At 38.5% G+C, this 21,832-nt stretch overlaps 1 long non-coding RNA gene across 2 annotated transcripts in view; it reads left to right on the top strand.

Moving 5' to 3' along the window:
* The window catches only part of LOC134488092 (uncharacterized), a 34,701-nt gene that overhangs the window by 11,375 nt on the left and 1,494 nt on the right, over positions 1-21,832 (top strand). For both annotated transcript variants that reach the window (XR_010066931.1, XR_010066930.1), the window contains exon 2: positions 10,153-10,308. This is a non-coding gene — a long non-coding RNA (uncharacterized LOC134488092). The remainder of the gene's footprint in view (positions 1-10,152; positions 10,309-21,832) is intronic.

Genomic DNA, 21,832 nt, shown 5'->3' with positions numbered 1-21,832 from the left:
CCGTCAAAGCTATCCCCGATATTGTTATCCTTCCTATACAGGTCTTCTGTATATTCTTGCCACCTTTTCTTGATCTCTTCTTCTTCTGTTAGGTCCTTGCCATCTTTGTTTTTGATCATACCCATTTTTGCCTGGAATTTACTTCCGATGTTTCTAATTTTCTGGAAGAGGTCTCTTGTCCTTCCTATTCTTTTGTCTTCTTCCACTTCCACACATTGCTTGTTTAAAAATAATTCCTTATCTCTTCTGGCTAACCTCTGGAATTTTGCATTTAATTGGGCATATCTCCCCCTATCACTGTTGCCTTTTGCTTTCCTTCTTTCTTGGGCTACTTCTAGTGTCTCAGCAGACAGCCATTTTGCCTTCTTGGTTTTCTCTTTCTTTGGGATGTATTTTGTTGCCGCCTCCTGAACAATGTTGCGGACCTCTGTCCATAGTTCTTCCGGGACCCTATCTACTAAGTCCAGTCCCTTAAATTGATTCTTCACCTCCACTCCTCATATCTATCTGATCTGTGGGTCTTCCCTAATCTCTTTAGTCTGATCCTAAATTGTGCAAGAAGAAGTTCGTGATCTGAACTACAGTCAGCTCCAGGTCTTGTTTTTACTGACTGTATAGATGTCCGCCACCTTTAGCTGCAAAGGATGTAGTCAATCTGATTTCGGTGTTGTCCATCTGGTGAAGTCCATGTATAAAGCCGTCTCTTAGGTTGTTGGAAGAGAGTGTTTGTTATGCACATTGAGTTGTCTTGGCAAAATTCTATCAGCCTATGTCCTGCTTCGTTTTGTTCTCCCAGGCCATGCTTACCTGTAATTCCAGGTGTCATTTGACTGCCCACCTTAGCATTTCAGTCTCCCGTGATGAAAATAACATCTCTTTTAGGCGTGTTGTCCAGTAGGTGCTGCAGATCCTCATAGAACTGCTCTACTTCAGCTTCTTCAGCATCTGTGGTTGGGGTGTATATTTGGATCACTGTGATGTTAGATGGCTTGCCCTGAATTGGAATTGAGATCATTCTATCGTTTTTTGGATAGTATCCAAGCACTGCTTTAGCCACTTTACGATTAATTATGAAGGCTACTCCATTTCTTCTGTGGTCCTCTTGTCCACAGTAGTAGATCTGGTGGTCATTTGATGTGAAGTGGCCCATTCCAGTCCGTTTCAGTTCACTGACACCCAAAATGTCTATGTCCTAACTCCCAGGAAACACTCTGAGACAAGGATCTGGTCTCTAATGCTTTATTGATAATACATAACAATAATCCTAACAAACTGAACAAACGTGGGAAAACCCAGCCATATAAACCCCGCAGGTTAAGGCGGTCCCAATCTGTGCCTCTTGGAATGGCTCACCAATTCCTCAGTGCTACGCATGTGCTTAACAGTCTGGAAGGGAGCCCCCTGCTCGCCATCCTTACTCATGACAGTCTATCTTTAATCTTGACATCTCACCAATAACCACATCCAATTTGCCCTGGCTCATAGATCTTACATTCCAGGTTCCAATGGTGTGTTGATCCTTAGAATATTGGATTCGCCGTTCACCACCAGCACCATCGGCTGCTAGCCGTCCTTTTGGCTTTGAGCTAGCTGCGTCATCATGTCTGGGGCTAGTTGAACTCATCCTCTGTTCCTCCCCAGTAGCATTTTGACCATCTTCCGACCTGGGGTCTCATCTTCCGATGGTATACCGACATATCTCTGGTTGTACTGATCCATTTAGTTTTCATGGCAAGAATACTGGGGTGGGTTGCCATTACCTTCCCCAGGGATCGCATTTAGTCTGACCTCTCTGTCATGACCTTCCTGTCTTGGGTGGCCCTTCACGGTTTAGCTCATGGCATCACTGAGGTGCTCAAGCTCCAGCACCACGACAAGGTAACGATCCTTTGCTGAAATTGGATAAGTATGCTTTGTTATAAAATAAGCTCCTTAGTTTTCTTTTTAGGGTATAGTGCAACAACAGTTTAAAGTGAGATATCATGACTGGCTTAATTTCTCTGAATTGCTACTGTCTTGACTGATGAATTGTCCTTATCTAAAACACCATAAATAGCTTAACTGAACTCATTATTTCATCTCTGTCTTAGTTTTCAGTCCCCCATTTTCAAGTGAATTTAGTTTGGTTAATCTTAGGATATGCTTCACCATGTCATTCTGGAGAATGGTTTGATGGGTTTTGAAAGTGAATCCTCTGAGATGTTCTGGATATAACGTGCCAAGTGAAACAGTTCTGTTTTGCAACTGGACCAGCACTGGCACTACTCAACCTTCTTCCAGTTCAGAAAATTTACTTCTGGATACCACTGAACATCTTCCTAGAACAGTATGGTTGGAAGAAGTTTGGCATGGTCCAGATGGAAGCAGTGTTCTGAAATTATTCAGAACAGTTTGTTCCTGGATTGATGAATTTTGCACATCCCTAAATAAATCTATTATTTCATATATAAATGTGTGTCTTAAATACTGAGATTCTGAAATATTAATCTTTGGCTTCAGAAGTTTTTCAGCAGTTGTAACTGCCCCTCTATAATCATACCTTTCCCTCAGTGCAAAGAGGAAAAATTAAACACTTTCATTTGTTCATTTATCTCGTGAAAATGTATAGACAAAAAGTAGATGTCATCAAATTCTTAGCATTATTTAACTGAACAGCCTTATATTGGATAATTCTTTTAAATACTTGGAATAAGTATCCAAAGGAAAAAAAGAATTTGTTAATGTAAATATTTAAACAGTTTATCTCAGATTATTATTGATATAAATAGATGGTAAAAATTCCACTGAACTTATTAGGGAAAGACAAAAAAAATTCAAAATGATTTCCGTGTTAATATCTTAAAGGTATTTCAAGTAGATTAATAAATTATTAAGAAGGTTTTTATCTGAAGGGCAATTCCCTAGATTTTATTATATCTAAATTATTTAGATGAGTATTTTAACTTTCCTGACTTCTACCTTTATCATGGTTCATGTATTTTGACTTCTATTTCTTCATGGGATCCAAGTAATAAAGTCCAAAAACCACTAAGGACACAATTAAAAGCTATTACATCATCATTAGACTCTTCATACATCACAGCAGGGGCTTGTTTCCTGTTTTGTCAAAATGCTATTTTACTTCAAGCATTAACACCTCTGCAAGGCACATTTTGAAATTACTGAGACAGAAGTGTAATTTGACTCTCCTTCTTATGATCAACTGGGATAATCCCAGTCTGCAAATTGTAGCTAAATCTTATTTTTTAATTAATGGGCTAATATGAATTTTAATATTTTAGATAAAGTAATTGCAAATTTTTAAATCATTGGAGTTACTGTAAAAGGAATTTGGATTGTCTAAAACTGAGGAATGTCAGTAAGTTCAATTAAAATGTCTTTTGATTCCACAGCTTGGTTTATATGCATTACCAGCATCTCAAACTTCTGAACTACTATCAGTACTGAAATACATTTTTTGGTGATTCTAAATCTACAATATTTTTATAGACAATTAGTATTTTTGCAGATATTGGTTATTTGCATGAACTTTGCAATAAAGTGTTGGAATACCATGTATTACCAAATCAGTGGTTAAGAGTCTTAAAGAATAAGTATGTTTCTTAGGATCATAAAATGATAGTAAAATGATATTAGTTCTACAGATTTTTTTTTCATGTTTATAAACATTTTCCAAGGTTTGATTGTCAGCTTCATTATTTATTTAATGTAGACACCCAACTCAAAGCAATAATGCTGGAAGTGTAAAATGGTGTGGGGAGTGTTCACGCACACAATAAGGAGTTACCCTGCTCTTGTTCCATTTTGGTTTAATAACCATAACTTTGTTAAACAATTTTGGGAAGTGTAAGGTGGTTTACAAATGGGAACATGATTCTGAATTATATATGAAAAAATGGCATTTATCATTATATGAATGATATGAATCTGTGGGTTTATAAAGCAATAACTACATATTCAAAGTCTTGATAATGGTTTAAAACACTTGCAAAGTTAACTGATAAAGAGTATAATCTAAATCTTTTCTCACCCCCCCCCCGGTTTTATTTGTTTTTGAAACAGTTCTGTTACCATTGAGTGCAGTCATAGGACCCCAGCTGATACAGTGAGTATTTTGCCATCTAGTATGTACAGCTTGATTGACAACCTGTAATATAAACATTAGTCCAAACATGATCTTAAAGTGAAACTCCACCCATGCGAGAAGCCAGCAGTCCTTCTGCCACGCGCCATAAATCGTTTACAGTTTGCTTGTGCCAGTGCATTTGAGAAACAGCTGCACCCTAGGATTAGCAGTTTGTAGAAGGCCTCTGATGAGCTAAATAAGGGCCTTCTGCTCTGGTTGTGAGTGCTGGTAATGGAGAGAGAGCAATAACAGAAGTATTTCCTCAGCACCAAAAGGCTGTTAGTTTTGGCAATGAGGTAGGGGATTTGCATAATGTAGGATAGTGAGTGATGTTGCTCCTTGCTATGAGAGTAACTGTGTGATCATGATCCTTACTCTTGAATTGAGTTGGGATATCTGGTCAGTTGATGCTTTGCATTCTGAGGAGATTAGCTAGTATGGGTAATCAATATTTCATGTAAGACAGCCAGTATCTAGGTAAATGTTACTTTCTAATAAATCAGGTACTGGGTGGCAGGGAAATATTTCTTCGATAATGTTTTGTATTCATGAGCAATGAATTGTCATATGCTCCAGATATTGGGAAGGAGACTTTTATCTCATGTCATAAAAAGCACTATAGTGCAGTTGTTATGGGAACTTCATTCTACCTAGTTTTTCTTCTGGTAGGTTCAGTACATTATTTCTGCTCTCAAGGAATGCCTATGCCTGTATGATGCTCCCTATGTTTAGCAGAGGAGGTCCTGATTTCAGATTTCATTGTATTTAGGACTATATTGGTCTTCATCTGCAGCAGGCTATAGACTGGTGCTATGGAACATCTTTTCAAGGGGTGTGCTTTTGCCCTTGACTATTTTGATATTTTGCAAGCAGCTTAAAATACTTTCAGTAACTACACTGGATATTTTTCATGGTATTATTGTTCTCTGGTTTTCTATATTTTAGTTGTATTTTTAAGTTGAATGCTTTCCTAATTGTATTGTTAGATGATTCAAAATCACTTCAGAATTCAACATATTTGTAATTGATAGCTTTCTGAATGCTCTAAATCATGTCACTTTGTACATTATTTCTGCAAGTACTTGTTCTTATAATTCTTCAAACAGCTATCAGACCAAGCCTGCATCTGAACTGATCTTGTTTTAACTTTTATTGAATTCAGGTTGCTGCTGGAAATTATTTATCCTTGTGGTCAGATATTTCAGAACATATTTTTCCCTTGGTATGTCTCTAGATATATCTGTATTTGGTTGTTAATACTGCAGTTTTGGAGCTTTGCCATTATGGCAGGTAATAGCAAACACTTGTCAATTAGATTCTCATTGTCTCGTTGTTTTTAGTCCCCTTGTTCCTTTAAGAAATCCAGGAATGAATAGATGAATGAATAAACATAATAAAAATTGGAGGTTTCAATCTTGTGTTGTTGGTTAGCTATAATGGTAGTGATTGGCCTAAAGTATAGACCTGTATAGATGACTAAGGAATTGACCTTCATTTTTACCATTTCACCATTTTCTATATCAAGTTACAGAACTTGAGGAAGTCTTCATTTGCTCTTCGTATGCCATTTTGGTTTTGGAACATGGCAGGCTTCACAAGGGGATAAACTGTTAGTAAAGGCTATTACTTAACAATGCTATTGGTTCCATGCTGCAAGGGTAGAGTGGACAAGAAGTGCTATATTGTAATATAGCATGTCCGACACTGAATTTTCTTTCCTTCTCTTCTTGCTTTTTATTATACATTCATTATTGTTCAAAGCACATATTTTTGTGAGTATATTTGTGAAAACATGATATACACAGCTATATCTAGGCAAAATTATTTCCTCTTCCCAGCTTTCATAATCTATAATTTATCACTTTGGGTAAATTAATGATTGTTGATGATTCACATTGTCAAATCATACTCTATACTAACAAGCAAACAATTTTCTAGTTACAATTTTCATCTGAACTTGATTTCCCCTCTCCTTTCTAAATTCTTGGCCATTCTGATGTATTTTTCTTATATTATTTATTAGATTATAAAGATAATTCTGTGTCCTTAACTGTTACCAAATCCTGTTATACTGGGTGTAAACTTTGCCCTACTATTACCCACATCACTAATGATTAGGCTGTGTTTTACTATGGTATTTTTTTTTCTTTTGGTCTATGATTATAATAAAAATAAGTATAGAGGTTTTCTTCTCTTTCTTCAGTAGGTGATGAGATAATACTTTAAAATCTTGTTTGCTAAAATTCAGCAGAAGCTGTATATGCATTTTCAAAGTTTATTCTAATTGTCAACAGTCAAGACTAAAAGTTCGTTTGTGTGTGTTTGTGTATGTAAAATATGAAATACCAGATTTATTTATTTATTTCATCAAATTTATATGGCTGCCCATCTCACAAAAGAGTGACTCTGGGTGGCGTACAATAAAACTATAAAACATAATATATAAAAAAACAATTACTATCCAGAAAATTTAAATCGTGATTAAAGGCTAAGAGAGGGCAGCAGATGTCAGCAACAACAGAGCCACCTCAGTACCTCGCCAGTCCCCTGAGTCCCCCTAGTAGACGGGACCCGTAGCATGCCTCCTCTGCCAGATCTAATGGGACAGGCAGACGTAATTGGAGAGGTGCAATCCCTCAAATAACCCATGCCATGAAGGGCTTTAAAGGCCAAAACCAGCACCTTGAATTGGACCAGAAGCAAACTGGCAACAGTGCAGCTCGTGGAGCAGAGGTGTAACGTGTGCCGTTTTAGAGGCAGACATAACTGCCTGCACCACTGCGTTTTGTAGCCGAAGCTTCCGGATACGCTTCAAAGGCAGCCCTACGTAGAATGCATTACAGTAGTCCAATTGAGAGGTGACTAGGGCATGAGTGACTGTGAGCAGAGCCTCCAGTATAGGAATGGGTGCCACTGGCGCACAACACAAAGCTGTGCAAAGGCCCTCCTAGCCACAACTGCCACCTCTTCCTTGAGCAGGAGTCATGAGCCCAGGAGGGCCCCGAGATTGCACACTGGGTCTGTCTGGGGCAGTGCAACTCATCCAGCACCAAAGATGGCCTAATCTTAGAACTGGCGGGCCCCAAAACCCAAAGCCACTCAGTCTTGCCAGCGTTCAGCTGAAGCCTGCTGCTCCCCATCCAGACTCCCACAGCCTCCATTATTCTTAATGTCAACAGCCAGGACTAAAAGTGTGTGTGTGTGCGTGTGTGTGTGTGTGTGTGTCTGTATATGTGTGTGTAAAATATGAAATACCAGATTCCTTGAAAACCAAATTGATGTCAGATTCTGATTTTGGGTTATAAGATTTTTAGTAACTGCCAGAAACACAACTTGCTACATATACATGTATATAAACGTCTGTAGGTTATCCAGTAGAAAGAATTTTTTATGGACTGCTTTGTATTGCTTGGTTATAGTGATGTGCCCTTCTGCCTCCAGAACATCAATTCCAGCTTCAGAACACATCATTCCAAATATACCACAGGTGGTTCATTCTTGAAGTGGCTTGTTCCCTCTTGAAGAGGGAATTGGCCTATTTTCTAGTCAGAATAGACATTCTGTCATTGGATCATTTTGACTTCAAAGAGTTTTGTACATCTCTGATGTACTTTCAGTTAAGTACAGGAAGAGAATCATATTCTAAAAGTAAACGTGTAAATTGTAGCTGTGTCACAGTATTCAACCTCTACTGGGCGGTATTTATAATTTTTAAGTATTACTTATACCAAGGCTCATCAGAATAATCTTTGGAAGCTCGGTCATGAATTCGGCTTGCAATTTTCTTGCTCTGTGGATCCATTTGGAGATAATCAGTGTATGAAGGAATTTGGTTTGCAATATTAGAGAAGTACAGAGGATTAATAAATGAGTGAAAAAGAGAGAAATAGCTAAGTTATGTATCTGTTAGATGAAGAGAAAGAAGGATGTAATAGTCTGATGGTCTGATATTCTTGAGTGGAGTTGATGAATCCATGCAGGAAAGTGGAAGTGTAGATTAAATTTTGAATGAAAATGCTAAAATGTATGTCAGAAAGTATGAATTGGGATCATCAAGATTGTTGTGAGTACATCAAGATTGTTGTGAGAGCCAGTTTGGTCTAGTGGTTAAGGCAGCGGGCTAGAAACCAGGAGGCAATTAATTCTAGTCCCAGTTTAGGCATGAAAGCTTGCTGGGTGACTTTGGGCCTGTCACTCTCTCTCAGCCCAACTCACCTCACAGGGTTGTTGTTGTGGGGAAAATAAGAGGAGGAAGGAGTATTAGGTATGCTCCCCTGCCTTGAGTTATTTGTAAAAATAATTAAGGTGGGATAAAAAAAAACACATTTTTTTTAAAAATAGGACATTAGGAATCCAGAGGATGGAGACTGATACCTGTAATGCTCCACTGCATTACAGGCATATTAATGGAAGAACCAAAGATGGGTTTTGAAAAAAATTGCACAACATTCAGAGGAAAAATTATTCTTTTAAGTGATACAAGTGGATGGGTGAAAGTGAAACACAAGTGTACAGAAAAAGTGATTGGCACATTCAGAAGAAACCCAATAACAGATTTCTTTTCGGCATAATTTCCTAATTATTTTTGGTTTGGTTTCAGCATCTCTTCTTGGCATGATTTGTCCTGGCATCCAGTTTGCTTTCTTCTCTTTCTTCATTTTTGGCAGTCTCTTTTCACATATAGCCTTAACAACTCCTTTAAGTACATTCCATAATTCCTCTGGTTTTCTATCAATAAGATTCAGGACTTCAAAGTGATTGCTGATATTCTCCTTGAAAATGGTGGGTATAGGTTCAAGTTCGTATCATGGCTTTTTTCTTCTTTACTTAACTTAGATCTTGCACATGAGTAGTTCGTGATTTGTTCCATAGTCAGCACCTGGCCATGTCTTTGATGCTATAATTGAGCTCCTCTACATCCTTTTAGCAATAATTTAGACAATTTGATTTCTGTGTATTCCATCAGATGTCATGCGCTGCCTACCTCCGAGTAATACACAGACGCTGATTCCGATGAAGCAGGCTCTGGTTTATTCACAGTGTAGATACAGTGATAGAAAAAAGCTGAGAGTGACAGGAGCGCGCCGGTGCGGAGTTTAAATACCCCGCGCTGGTCAGCGCCCCCTCACTCGCGGTTACGTCACCCCCCTTTGTCCAACACGCGGTCTTGCCGGTAGGTGAGGGGTTGCGAGGCCCCGCTGGCGCTCCGGGATCGCCCATCATCGGTTTCCCTATTCCTCCGGTGATTGCTGTCAGCTGGGCGATCTTCGTTGCGCTAGCGCTAACAGCTTGGGTGTGCCTCGCGATCCGCTTAGCCATTGTCTCTTGTCCTTTAGTCTTTGTAAGTTGATGGCTACTTATCTTGAGCCCCTTCCCCTGTTTCCTTGTTATTGTCATGTGTGCCATTGCGCTGATGTCTTCAGCTCAACGGCACTCATGACATCAGATGATGTCCATGTATAGAGACATCATTTCGGTTGTTTGAACACAGCATTAGTTATGAAGAAATTGATAAGTTGCTCTCCTTCATTTCGGCTTCCTAAGCCATACAGTCCAGCTACATTTTCCTCTTTAATGTTTCCAACTTTGGCATTCCAATCTCTAATTACAAGCAGCACATCTTGCTTGCATGTTCTGTCAATTTCAAGTTGAACTTGATCATAAAACCTACCAACCTCCTCCTCTTCTACATTGGTGGTTGGAGCATAAACTTGAATGATTGTCATATTCAAGGGTTGTCCACAAAGTCTAATTGATGTTATTCGGTTATTGATTGCATTGCAGCCAAGTACTGTTCTTGCTATACCCTTCCAAACTGTAAAAGTAACACTGTTCCTTCTTTATTTTCATGTCCTGAGTAATAAACGGTATGATCTTCTGACTGAAAGTTTCCTATCCCGGTCCACCTCAATTTGCTGATGCCTGAGTAGTAGTTAGTAGTTTCATTTCATCTTTTCACTGTGTTGAGCTTTCCCACGTTCATGTTTCTTACATTCCATGTTCCTGCTATAATTCTGTCTTTGCAGCTTCAGATTTTCTTTTCCTGTTTGGCAACATCAGCAACTAGATGTCCAAAAGGCCTTATTTCAGCCATGTCATAAATATCTTTAGTACTCTGGAAGATCCTCAGTTGCATGTTGAATGCCATCTGACCTGAGATGCCCATCATCTGGCACTATATTGTGAGTTATGTTATATTTGCTATCCTTTTGGTTTTCTTGGTAAAAATACAGAAGTGGTTTACCATTGCCTTTTTCTGTGCAGTATGAATTACCTTTGCCATTATCACTAAAATGATTATCTGCCTCCAGCATCTTCCTATAGTGCTGCTGCCCTATACTGCTGCTGCCCAATATAGGTGCCTGCTTGCTTTAGCTGGGCAGCTGGGATGACCTTCACACTTTGAGTGACCCAGCTGGGAACATATACTGCTGTACTATATATACTATTGGCATACATTCCCAATGGTCTTTGCTCATCCCTCCCAGGAACACACACAAACCCTGCCACAATGAGGTAGCACAGCAGGACTTGGGGTAGGGGTGTGTGAAGTAGGTGAAGAGGGTTAAACAAGAAGTATCCGGAAGTGTGAATGGAATTAAAAGCAGTGAAATACTTTATGATGAAACTGAAGTGAGAGAAACCTGGAAGAAGTTCAATATTGAACAGACCAAGACAGGTATACATAATGACACCTTTGTGGTTTATTGAACTTACCAATAAATGTATAAGGAATGTTTGTGATTACATTTCAGGTGTGTTGGTTTGGGGCATGAATGTGTTGTACTTTTACATTCAGATGATTCTCCCTTGGCTAGAATTGAAAGCAGGATTATAACAGAAAATATTATTGAAAAAATATTATTGAACTAGGTGATGATGGCATTGTTCTTAAAAGTATCAAATCCTTTCAGGTTTTTTTATTATCTCTTAACTTTATTAATTTATTTAAATAAACATAAAATTACATACAAACAATAATATCTTACAATACAAAAAAGAGAAGAAAAAAAAGAAGAAGAGAGAAGGGGGGGCAAGAAAATAAATAAATAAATGGGGTGACATGAAAAATAAATAAATAAATAGAAAGATTAGGGTTTCCAACTTTCTAGACGGTACAGCTTAGTATCCTAGTGTGTTTTTTTCCCCTTAATTCTCTAAATTGCCTTCATTAATTCTAATAAGAGATTAAACAATTAAAGTAGTTTGCTATTTACATACTATATATTCATATTAACTTTTTGAGTCCATTCCATATATTTAAAAAAGGGTGTCCAGTCCTTTTGAAAATCTTCCATATTTTTATCGTTTAATTGGTCCGTTAGTTTTGCCATTTGTGCCAAGTTTAGGGATTTAAATATCCATTCTTCCACAGATGGGATTAATTCTTCTTTCCACTTTGCAGCGTAGATAATTTGGGCCGAAGTAATCAAATACAGTAGAAGTTTTCCATAGTTTTTTTTCCAAATCTTTCTTCATAAAGCCCAATAAGTAGAGTTCCGGTACTTTATCAATGTTAACTGCCAACATTTTACAAATTATATTACGTATAGATGACCAATTTTTTTTCACTTTTTTACAGGTCCACCACATATGGTATAAAGTTCCAATTTGTTTTTTACATTTCCAACAAACATTTGACGTATTTTGAAACATTTTCGATAATTTTTCAGGGGTAGTATACCACATGTACATCATTTTATAAAAAATTTCTTTTAAGTTATAATTTAATGTAAATTTTAATCCCTTAGTCCACATTCTTTCCCAAACATCGTATTCAATATTATATCCAAAATTTTTCTCCCATTTGTTCATACATTGCTTAATTTGTACATTTAGTATTCTCATTTGTAATAACATTTTATATATTTTAGAGATCATGTGGTCATTATTAGCATAGATTTGTTCATCCCACCAAGATAGTTTTTTTGTAAATTTGTAACTTTTGGCATCTATTTTAAATTGTTCTTTTAATTGAATATATGTAAACCATTGACATGAATATCCTTCATTTTCTAGTTCTTCTCTTGTTTTCATTGTAAATTTGGTCCCTTCAAATTTTATTAAATCCAAATATTTTAGCCACTTATGGTTACCTGTCATGTTTCCCATTTCAATGTTCTGTTAACATTGTAACGTTTCACATGTCAACTCCTTTCCCATGTTCATTCGGCTGTTCAGGGTTTTTCCATTCCTCCGCCCTCCGTTGTTTTGGAGCCTTGGAATGTGTGTTTGGGTTTGTGCTCCTGTTCAAGGTTACTTTCCCAGGCGTGTGTAACGGTTCCTAGCACCTGGGAGGGGGTGCGCACTGACGGGTGATTGGGGCGGGACTGGCTCACAGGCAAAGCTTTAAGTTTGTATTTGGCGCGCTTTTGCTCATTCTCAGCTTTCTCTGTATTTGCATACTATTCCTTTAATAAATCAGTTATCTTTAAGCCCGAGCTTGTGAGACTGAGTATTTGGGATTAGGCAACCACTACATAAAGCTGAGAATCATTTCAATCATCTTCCGCTAGCCCCATCCAAACGTTGGATAAGAGGGAGCGCTAGCGATGACCGACCAACAGCTGCGCATGAGTGAAGGGAGCGAGGAAGAGCAGGATTCGACAAGGACCCGGCCCGTTCTAACTTCGAGAGCGCAAAAAGCTAGCCACGCTAAGGGAGTTCATTGACAAAAACCTGGCTAGGGGTTTCATTGAACCTGCTAACTCCCCGGTAGGGGCTCCTGTCCTCTTTAGACCAAAAAAGGATGGCTCATTGAGGCTTTGTACCGATTTTCGCGGGCTCAATGTGGTCTCAATATTAAATAAATATCCTTTGCCCTTGATCAAAGATATGTTATCACATCTGGCCAGAGGCAAAATCTTCTCAAAACTAGATTTGAGAGAAGCCTATTTTCGTATTCACATAAGGGAAGGGGATGAGTGGAAAACGGCGTTTAACTGTCCTCTCGGGGCTTTTCAATACAAAGTCTTACCCTTTGGTTTGTCGGGGGCGCCTGGGGTTTTTATGCAACTAATCAATGAGGTCTTGCATGACCACCTATTTAAGGGAGTACTTGTGTATTTGGATGATGTATTGATTTATACTGAAACCATGTCAGAACATATTCACTTGGTGCGTCAGGTGCTGGCTAAATTGAAAAAAGCAGAGTTGTATGCTAAACTGTCTAAATGTGCCTTCCATCAATCACAAATTGATTATCTAGGATATAGAATTTCCGCTAAGGGCATTGAAATGGACCCTGCTAAAGTGGAAGCCATTGTGGCATGGGAGCCTCCCCGTACCAGGAGACAATTACAAAGTTTCCTTGGATTCGCCAATTTCTATCGGGCATTTGCCCAAAATTTTGCTGAAATCGCCCTCCCCCTCACTGAACTATTGAAAACTAAGGCGCAGGGGGATACGCGGCGTTCAAAAAACCCAGGAGCGCTCCTTAAATGGACTCCAACCTGTCAACAGGCATTCGAAGCGCTCAAACAAATCTTCACCACTGAACCAATTCTACAGCATCCAGACCCTGCCAAACCATTCATTGTACAAGTGGATGCTTCTGATTTCTCAATCGGAGCACTCCTGCTGCAATCTGACCAATCTGGCGACTTAAAACCCTGTGCTTACCTCTCCCGCAAGTTCACCGAAACAGAGAGGCGATGGCATGTTTGGGAAAAAGAGGCTTTTGCTGTAAAAACTGCTTTAGAGACTTGGCGACACTTATTAGAAGGGACTTCAAACCCTTTTGAAGTCTGGACTGACCATAAGAACCTGGAGGCACTAAGCACCAGTCGTAAACTCAGCCCCAAACAGCTTCGCTGGGCTGAGTTTTTCAGCCGCTTTGACTTCACCCTTAAATTCATACCAGGCAAGAAAAACTTTTTAGCTGATGCGCTCTCCCGCCGACCCCAAGATGCTGGCCCAGGGCCAACGGTCCAAGGTACCGTCTGGACCGAAAAACAATTGAGTTTGGCAGCGGTGATGCGCAGTCAGGCGCGAGCGCATCAAACGCAAACTCCAGCCGCCCCGCCTCCCAGCCGCTCGCCGCACTTGCCAGTTCCATCGGATTTGCAACAACAGTTGCTCCTCCACCTTAAAACTGACACTTGGTTACAAACAAATCAAAACATTGTAACTTTCACCGACGATTTTGCTTGGCGCAACGATCGTCTCTATGTGCCTGAGGCTTTGCGAAAAACAATCCTCCAGCGCTGCCACGATGACAAGCTGGCTGGGCATTTCGGTTATTTAAAAACACTCCACCTCGTGCGGCGACAATTCTGGTGGCCAACGTTACTCAAAGACCTTAAAGCCTATGTCACAGCATGCCCTGTTTGTGCAGCAACTAAGCGCAAACCAGGCAAACCTCAGGGTCTCCTTCAACCTGTCGCCACCCCATCAGTCCCCTGGCAAGACATATCCATGGACTTTATCGTTGACCTACCCCCCAGTCAACGAAAAACCGTCATTTGGGTGGTCAAAGATTTTTTCTCGAAACAAGCCCATTTCATTCCATGCGCTTCTATCCCCACCGCGCAACAACTGGCATGCCTCTTCCTCGTTCACGTGTACCGCCTTCACGGTATCCCCGCCCGTTTGGTGAGTGACAGGCACACAATTTATGTCGCAATTTTGGCGGGCATTTTAAAACTACTGGGCACCAAGCAAGCCCTCTCCACCGCATGGCATCCGCAGACGGACGGCTCTACAGAGGCGGTTAATTCTACGCTTGAACAATATTTGCGAGCTTTTGTCAATTACCAACAAGACAACTGGGTCGACCTACTCCCTTTTGCAGAAGTCGCTTATAACAATGCCTTACATCAAAGCACTGGCCAGGTTCCCTTTAAAACTGTCTTCGGTCGGGACTTCGTCCCAATACCTGGACTCCCTCATCCACAACCCCTACCAGCCTCCCTCACTGACTGGGCTGACTCTCTCAAAGAATCATGGCTAAACATTCAGCAAGCTCTGCTCCATGCCCAAACCACTTACAAACGTCATGCTGATGCAAAGCGCTCACCTGAACCTGCTTTTACTGTAGGGGACAAAGTCTACTTGTCAACCAAGTTTATCAAGTCACCACAACCTTCCAAGAAACTTGGCCCTAAGTTTGTGGGTCCTTTTCCTATTGTCGCACAAATTAACCCTGTTACTTTTAAACTTGACTTGCCCCACAACCTAAAACATTTACATCCTGTTTTCCATTGTAGTTTACTCAAGCCCTACCTGCCGTCGGATCGCTGGCATCCCCAACCCATTCCACCACCTCCTCTGATGATTGATAACCAGCAACACTTCGAGGTGACAGACGTCCTGGACTCTTGCCGCCAGCGCTCCACTTTACAGTACCTCGTTCGTTGGAAACATTTCCCTCATCCTGAATGGGTGGCTGCCCCTGATGTAAACTCCCCTCGTCTAGTGGCACGCTTTCACTCTGCCTACCCTGACAAACCGGCTCCGTAGCATTGTTTGGGGGGGGGGGCGATATGTCATGTTTCCCATTTCAATGTTCTGTTAACATTGTAACGTTTCACATGTCAACTCCTTTCCCATGTTCATTCGGCCGTTCAGGGTTTTTCCATTCCTCCGCCCTCCGTTGTTTTGGAGCCTTGGAATGTGTGTTTGGGTTTGTGCTCCTGTTCAAGGTTACTTTCCCAGGCGTGTGTAACGGTTCCTAGCACCTGGGAGGGGGTGCGCACTGACGGGTGATTGGGGCGGGACTGGCTCACAGGCAAAGCTTTAAGTTTGTATTTGGCGCGCTTTTGCTCATTCTCAGCTTTCTCTGTATTTGCATACTATTCCTTTAATAAATCAGTTATCTTTAAGCCCGAGCTTGTGAGACTGAGTATTTGGGATTAGGCAACCACTACATTACCTGTTGTTTCTCGCCTTACAAAAGCTTCTTGTGGGGAAATCCATAGTGGTATTGTCGATGTTAAAATAGATTTATATTTTTCCCAAATTTTAAGAATAGACGGTCTAATACAATGATTGTTAAATGTTTTATTTACTTTCAATTTGTTATACCATAAAAAGCCGTGCCATCCAAATTTTAAATCATGCCCTTCTAAATTTAGTAATTTATGATCTTGTAGGGTGATCCATTCTTTTAACCATAATAGACCACGTGCCTCATAATATAGCCTGAAATCGGGAAGACCCAAGCCTCCTCTTTCCTTATCTTCTTGTAGTAATTTAAATTTAATTCTTGGTCTTTTCCCTTGCCAAATAAATTTTAAAAGATCTTTTTGCCATAATTTAAAAATTTTATCAGTTATAAATATTGGAATAGTTTGAAATAAAAATAGCATCTTCGGCAGAATATTCATCTTAATTGCAGAGATTCATCCCATAAGTGATAAATTTAATTTTTCCCACCTCAATAAATCTTGTTTAATTTCCTTCCATATTTTAACATAATTATTTTGGAATAAATCACTAGTTTTGGCTGAAATCTCTATCCCTAGTTATCTAACTTTTTTAACATTATTAAATCCTGATTTAATTTCTAATACATTCTGATTATTTTGTGGCATATTTAAATTTATCATCTTCGTTTTTTGATTATTTATTTTAAAACCAGCTAATTCTCCATATTCTTGTAGTGTCTTTAATAAGTAATCAATTGATATTAACGGGTTTTGTAAAGTGTTAACTAAATCATCCGCAGAGGCTCTTAATTTATATGTTTCTTGTTTAATCTTTATCCCTTCAATTCGATGATCCTTTCTGATAGCTTCTGTTAGAACCTCCAATACCAATATAAATAATAAAGGAGATAGCAGACAACCTTGCCTTGTTCCTTTTTCTATTTGACATTCTTGTGTTATCTCTTCATTGATCACAATTCTGGCTTTTTGAAATGTATAAATTGATTTTATTGCTTTTATAAATATATCGCCAAAATCCATCAATTCTAAAGTCTTAAGCATAAAATTCCAATTTAGATTGTCAAAAGCTTTTTCAGCATCTAAAAATAACAACATAATCTGTTTTTCATTATGAAATTGAGCATACTCTATTATATTTAAAACTGTCCTTATATTGTTTTTTATGTATCTTTGGGGTAAAAAACCATTTTGATCATAATTAATTATTTCTTGAAGTATTGTTTTTAGTCTTCCAGTTAAAATTAAAGTAAATATTTTATAGTCATTGTTTAATAACGAAATAGGTCTATAATTTTTGCATAGTGACAGGTCTTGTTTTTCTTTTGGGATTAGTATGATATTTGCCTCTGACCAAGATTTTGGTATTGGATTTCCTAACAGAATCGCATTCATTAAATCTTTAAGTGGTAACAAAATTTGATCTTGAAAATATTTATAATAACCTGCTGAAAATCCGTCTGGACCTGGAACTTTGCCTGTTTTCAATTTTCTAATTGCCTCTATAATTTCCTGGGTTGTGATGGGATTATTAATTAATACTTTTTGGTCTTTAGTTAATTTCTTTAAATTTTGTTTTAATTAATAGTTCTCAATTTTATCAATTGAAATTTCTTGTTTCTTATATAGATTTGTAAAGAAATTATGAAATGCCTTTTTAATTTTTTCATTATCAACTAATTCTTTCCCATTTTCTCAAATTTTAGTAATTTTTTTTCCTTTTCTTAATTTGTATGCTAGCCATTTTCCAGCTTTTTTAGCATATTCAAAATTTCTTTGTTTAATATATCTCAATTTTCTTTCAATTTCATCTGTTCTATGTATTTTTAATTGCTGCTGTAAAGTTTTTATTTGATGGTTTATACCTTCATCTGATGGTCTTATTTGAAGATTTTTTTCTTTTATCTTAATTTGATCAAGAACTGTTTGAATTTTTTGTTGTGTTTTCCTCTTTAAGCAACTATTTAAATACATAAAATATCCTCTCATATATGCCTTGCTAGTATCCCATACTGTCCCAATACTCACTTCATTATTTAAATTCCATTCAAAGAATTCTTTTAATTTCTTTGGCAATCTTCTACAAGTTCTTTATTTCTCAACAAAGTTTCATTTAATCTCCACCTATAACTTTTTGGGTGGAGTTTTATAGCCAATTGAACTGGATTATGATCTGAGAAGGATCGGGGGAGAATTGATACATTTAAAATTTTATTTGCCAAATTTTTAGATACCCGTATCATATCGATCCTGGAGAACCATTTGAATCTGTCTGAATAAAATGTATAATCTCTAGCCGTACTGTTTTTATATCTCCAGGCATCTACAATAGCCAAATTTTCTGACATATCAAAAAAAGATTGGGGCAATTTTCCTTGATTTTTTTTTATTTGTTGTTCAGATTTTCTGTCAATAATTGGTAAGGTAACTCTGTTCCAATCTCCCATCATAATCCAATTGTTATAAGATAATTCGGAAAGTTCATTTAATAAATTTTGATAGAATTTATTCTGATTATCATTAGGGGCATATACTCCAACCAATATTGCTTTAGAGTTTTGTAGTTCTAATTCTATTATTAAATATCTCCCATTTTTATCAACACTTATTAATTTAGGATTTAGATGGGGCTTTACATATATTGCAATTATATTTTTTTTTCATTTGCTGCTATAAATTCATTTCCTAATTTGTTATTTACCAGATATTTACTATCTTTTTTCGCAATATGAGTTTCTTGAAGACATATCTTGTTTTAATTTGTATAAATAGTGAAAAACTTTTTTCCTTTTAGCTGGGGTATTGGCTCCATTTATATTCCAGGAAAGGCATTTTAATTCACTCATTGGAAAGGAGTATTGCAAATTCTTTAGAACTTGAAGCTAGTTCCTCTGCACTTTGTTCCTCTATATTTAAATGTTTCACTTTACTTTCTTTACTTTCTGGCCTTTACCTTCTATCTGTTTCTGATTCTAAATCTTTCTTATATTTTCTGAGAAATTCCTGAGCCTTAAAAATAGTATTCAATTTATATCTTTGTTGTTGGAATGTGACATTCACTCCTTCCAGTACTTCCCACCTAAAGGGGATTTTATTTCTTTTAAGGACTTCAATAAGAAAGAAATAGTCTTTTCTTTTTTAATATTCTCAGTGGTATGTCAATATCATAATATCCTCTCCTTTGATAATAATTTTTTTCCCCCAGGAGGCCTGTATTATCAATTCTTTGGTCTTCTTCCTCGCAAATTCAATTATTATATCTCTTGGTTTCCGGTTAATTTTTGCATATTTCGAATTAACTCTGAATATCTTTTCTATATCTTCTTCTAACCTTTCTTCCTCCCATTCAATTAAACTTGCAAGCATTTGAACCACTATTTCTCTTATTTCTGCCTCTTTTTTTTCAGGTACATCTCTAAGTCTAACACAAAGTTCCTTTTCTTTTAACTCTAACACAGTTAATCGGTCTAATTCTATATTGTTTTCTACTTCTAATTTCTCCACTCTTTCTCTTACCTCTTGAATGTCTGCTTTTATTCTTTTGTCCATTGTCTCTATCTTATGATCTAACCTTTTTTCAAAGCCATCTATTTTCTCCTCTAATAGTTGCGTTAAATTTTGAGTAATATTTTGAATTGTTTTTTGCGTAAAATCTTCAAACGTAGCTTTCAACCATTCTCCTTCTCCGGCTTCTGAGCCTCTCCTATTCTGTCTCCTTGTGTTCATTTTGTTCTTGTAAAAATCTTTATTTACCTATCTTAATCACTACACCTAATGTTATATTTATCTATATAAAACAATGTATAATATTTATATCAAAACATACAGAGCATACAATTCAAAATAATCTTATAAACATCTGCAATATAGTCCAATATGGTGTTATAAATTAATTAATTAATTCAGTTCCTTTTAAGTGAGGACTGGCAGTAAAGTTTTTTTTGTCTCCAAAGCATAGAAAAGTTTTTTTTCCCTCCGCTTAGAAAGTTTCTTCTTTTTCACTTTTGTAGTCAAAAGTTGTTATTTCTTTTACTAGAGATGAAGGGGGCTGCAGAATTGCCTAGATAGCTAGGCTACTCACGCGGGTTCTACAGATGTGCCTCCAGGCTTCCTGGCTGCTTTGTTGTTGCGGCGAAAGTGAAGTATTGAAATAGAAAGCAAAGCTTTCGCCTGCCGCTCCGAAGCCACTGGAGTCTTTCGCCGGCAGCGCTCCTTTTCTAGCGCTGCCTACGAGGTCTGCCCGTCCCTCTCCGACTCCGCAGAACTCTCAATCTCCGCGTGGTAGATATTAATTTTTCCAAGCTGTTACAAGGCTCAACCAGCCGCCGTACTCCTTCACCGGAAACCACAATCCTTTCAGTTTTTTTGAGCTTGTTTCATTCATTTTTTCCTATTTGTAGGCATCTTTCTAGAATGTAATTTCTCTCTTTTTTTGGATACCCTTAGCTAAACAGGAACTGGTTCTACTATTCAGTATGGTGCTGGGCTGGAAACCAGGAGACTGTGAGTTCTAGTGCCTTGGGCATGAAAGCTGGCTGGTTGAGCTTGGGCCAGTCATTCTTTCTCAGCCCAACTCACCTCACAGGTTGTTGCTGTGGGGAAAATAGTATTAGGTTTGTTCGCTGCCTTGAGTTATTTATAAAAATAATAAAGGCAGGATAAAAATAAAATAAAATAATAAATGGTTTTTGATTCCTTCTATCATAGATACACAGTATCTAATGTCTAGAAGCTGAGCATCCTAGGTAATGCTGGCTGAAAATATCAGAATAGCAGAGAGATGCCCAAACAGAATGTGGAAAATGTTCTTTAGGTTTCAACTACATTTTCTTCTGAATGTAGCTTCATGTCTAGTGAGGACAAGCATGGGATGTACCAATGTACTGAAAAAATTGGTTAGTTTTTAAAAAATATTTCTAGGCCAGCTTTAAGGGCTTAAGTCCTTCAACAGCAGCTGTTTAAAAACATAAACATCACACATTAGTAAACAAAATCCAGAAACCCTGTAATAAAAAGCAGCTCAGGAGGTGACATGTGATTGGGTCCAGGTGATGGTTAATACATCCTTGAAGCAGGGGTGTTCCCGGCTGCCTTTAAAGAGGTGTTGATGCACGCCCCCCTCAAGAAACCATCGCAGGACCATACCGTTCTGGACAATTTTCATCCAGTCTCCCATCTCCCCTTCTTGGGTAAAGTGGTTGAGAAAGTGGTGGCTTTAACAGCTCCAGCGGGTTCTGGAGGAAATGGATTATCATACCCCTTTCAGTCAGGTTTCAGGCCTGGATATGGGACAGAAACAGCATTGGTCGCACTTATGGATGACCTCTGGTGGGAGCGGGATGGGGGCAGTGCATCCATCCTCGTTCTTCTTGGCCTCTCAGCGGCTTTCTATACCATCGACCATGGTATCCTTTTGGGTTGGCTCAGGAAGTTTGGGGTGGGCGGTGTGGTCCTGCACTGGTTCACCTCCTTCCTCCAGGGCCAGTCCCATTCAGTGGTGATAGGGAGCGAGAAGTCTGACCCTCGACTCCTCCTTTGTGGGGTGCCACAGGGTTCAGTTCTCTCTCCGTTCCTTTTCAACATCTACATGAAACCCCTGGGTGAGATCATCCATCACCACAGGATGAGGTAACATCAATATGCTGATGATACCCAATTGTACATCTCCATTCCGGGTGAGGTAAGTGATGCTGTGACTGCCCTCTCTCGGTGCCTGGGGGCTGTAGGGTCCTGGATGGGGAACAACAGGCTTCAGCTGAACCCAGGTAAGATGGAGTGGCTGTGGGTTAATGGCGCTTCCATATCTGGGACTTTGTCATCT

Source organism: Candoia aspera, chromosome 1 (assembly GCF_035149785.1).
Source record: "Candoia aspera isolate rCanAsp1 chromosome 1, rCanAsp1.hap2, whole genome shotgun sequence".
Classification (NCBI taxonomy): Eukaryota; Metazoa; Chordata; class Lepidosauria; order Squamata; family Boidae; genus Candoia; species Candoia aspera.
The sequence above is the reverse complement of the archived record's forward strand: the minus strand, read 5'-3'. Positions and strand labels throughout refer to the sequence as shown.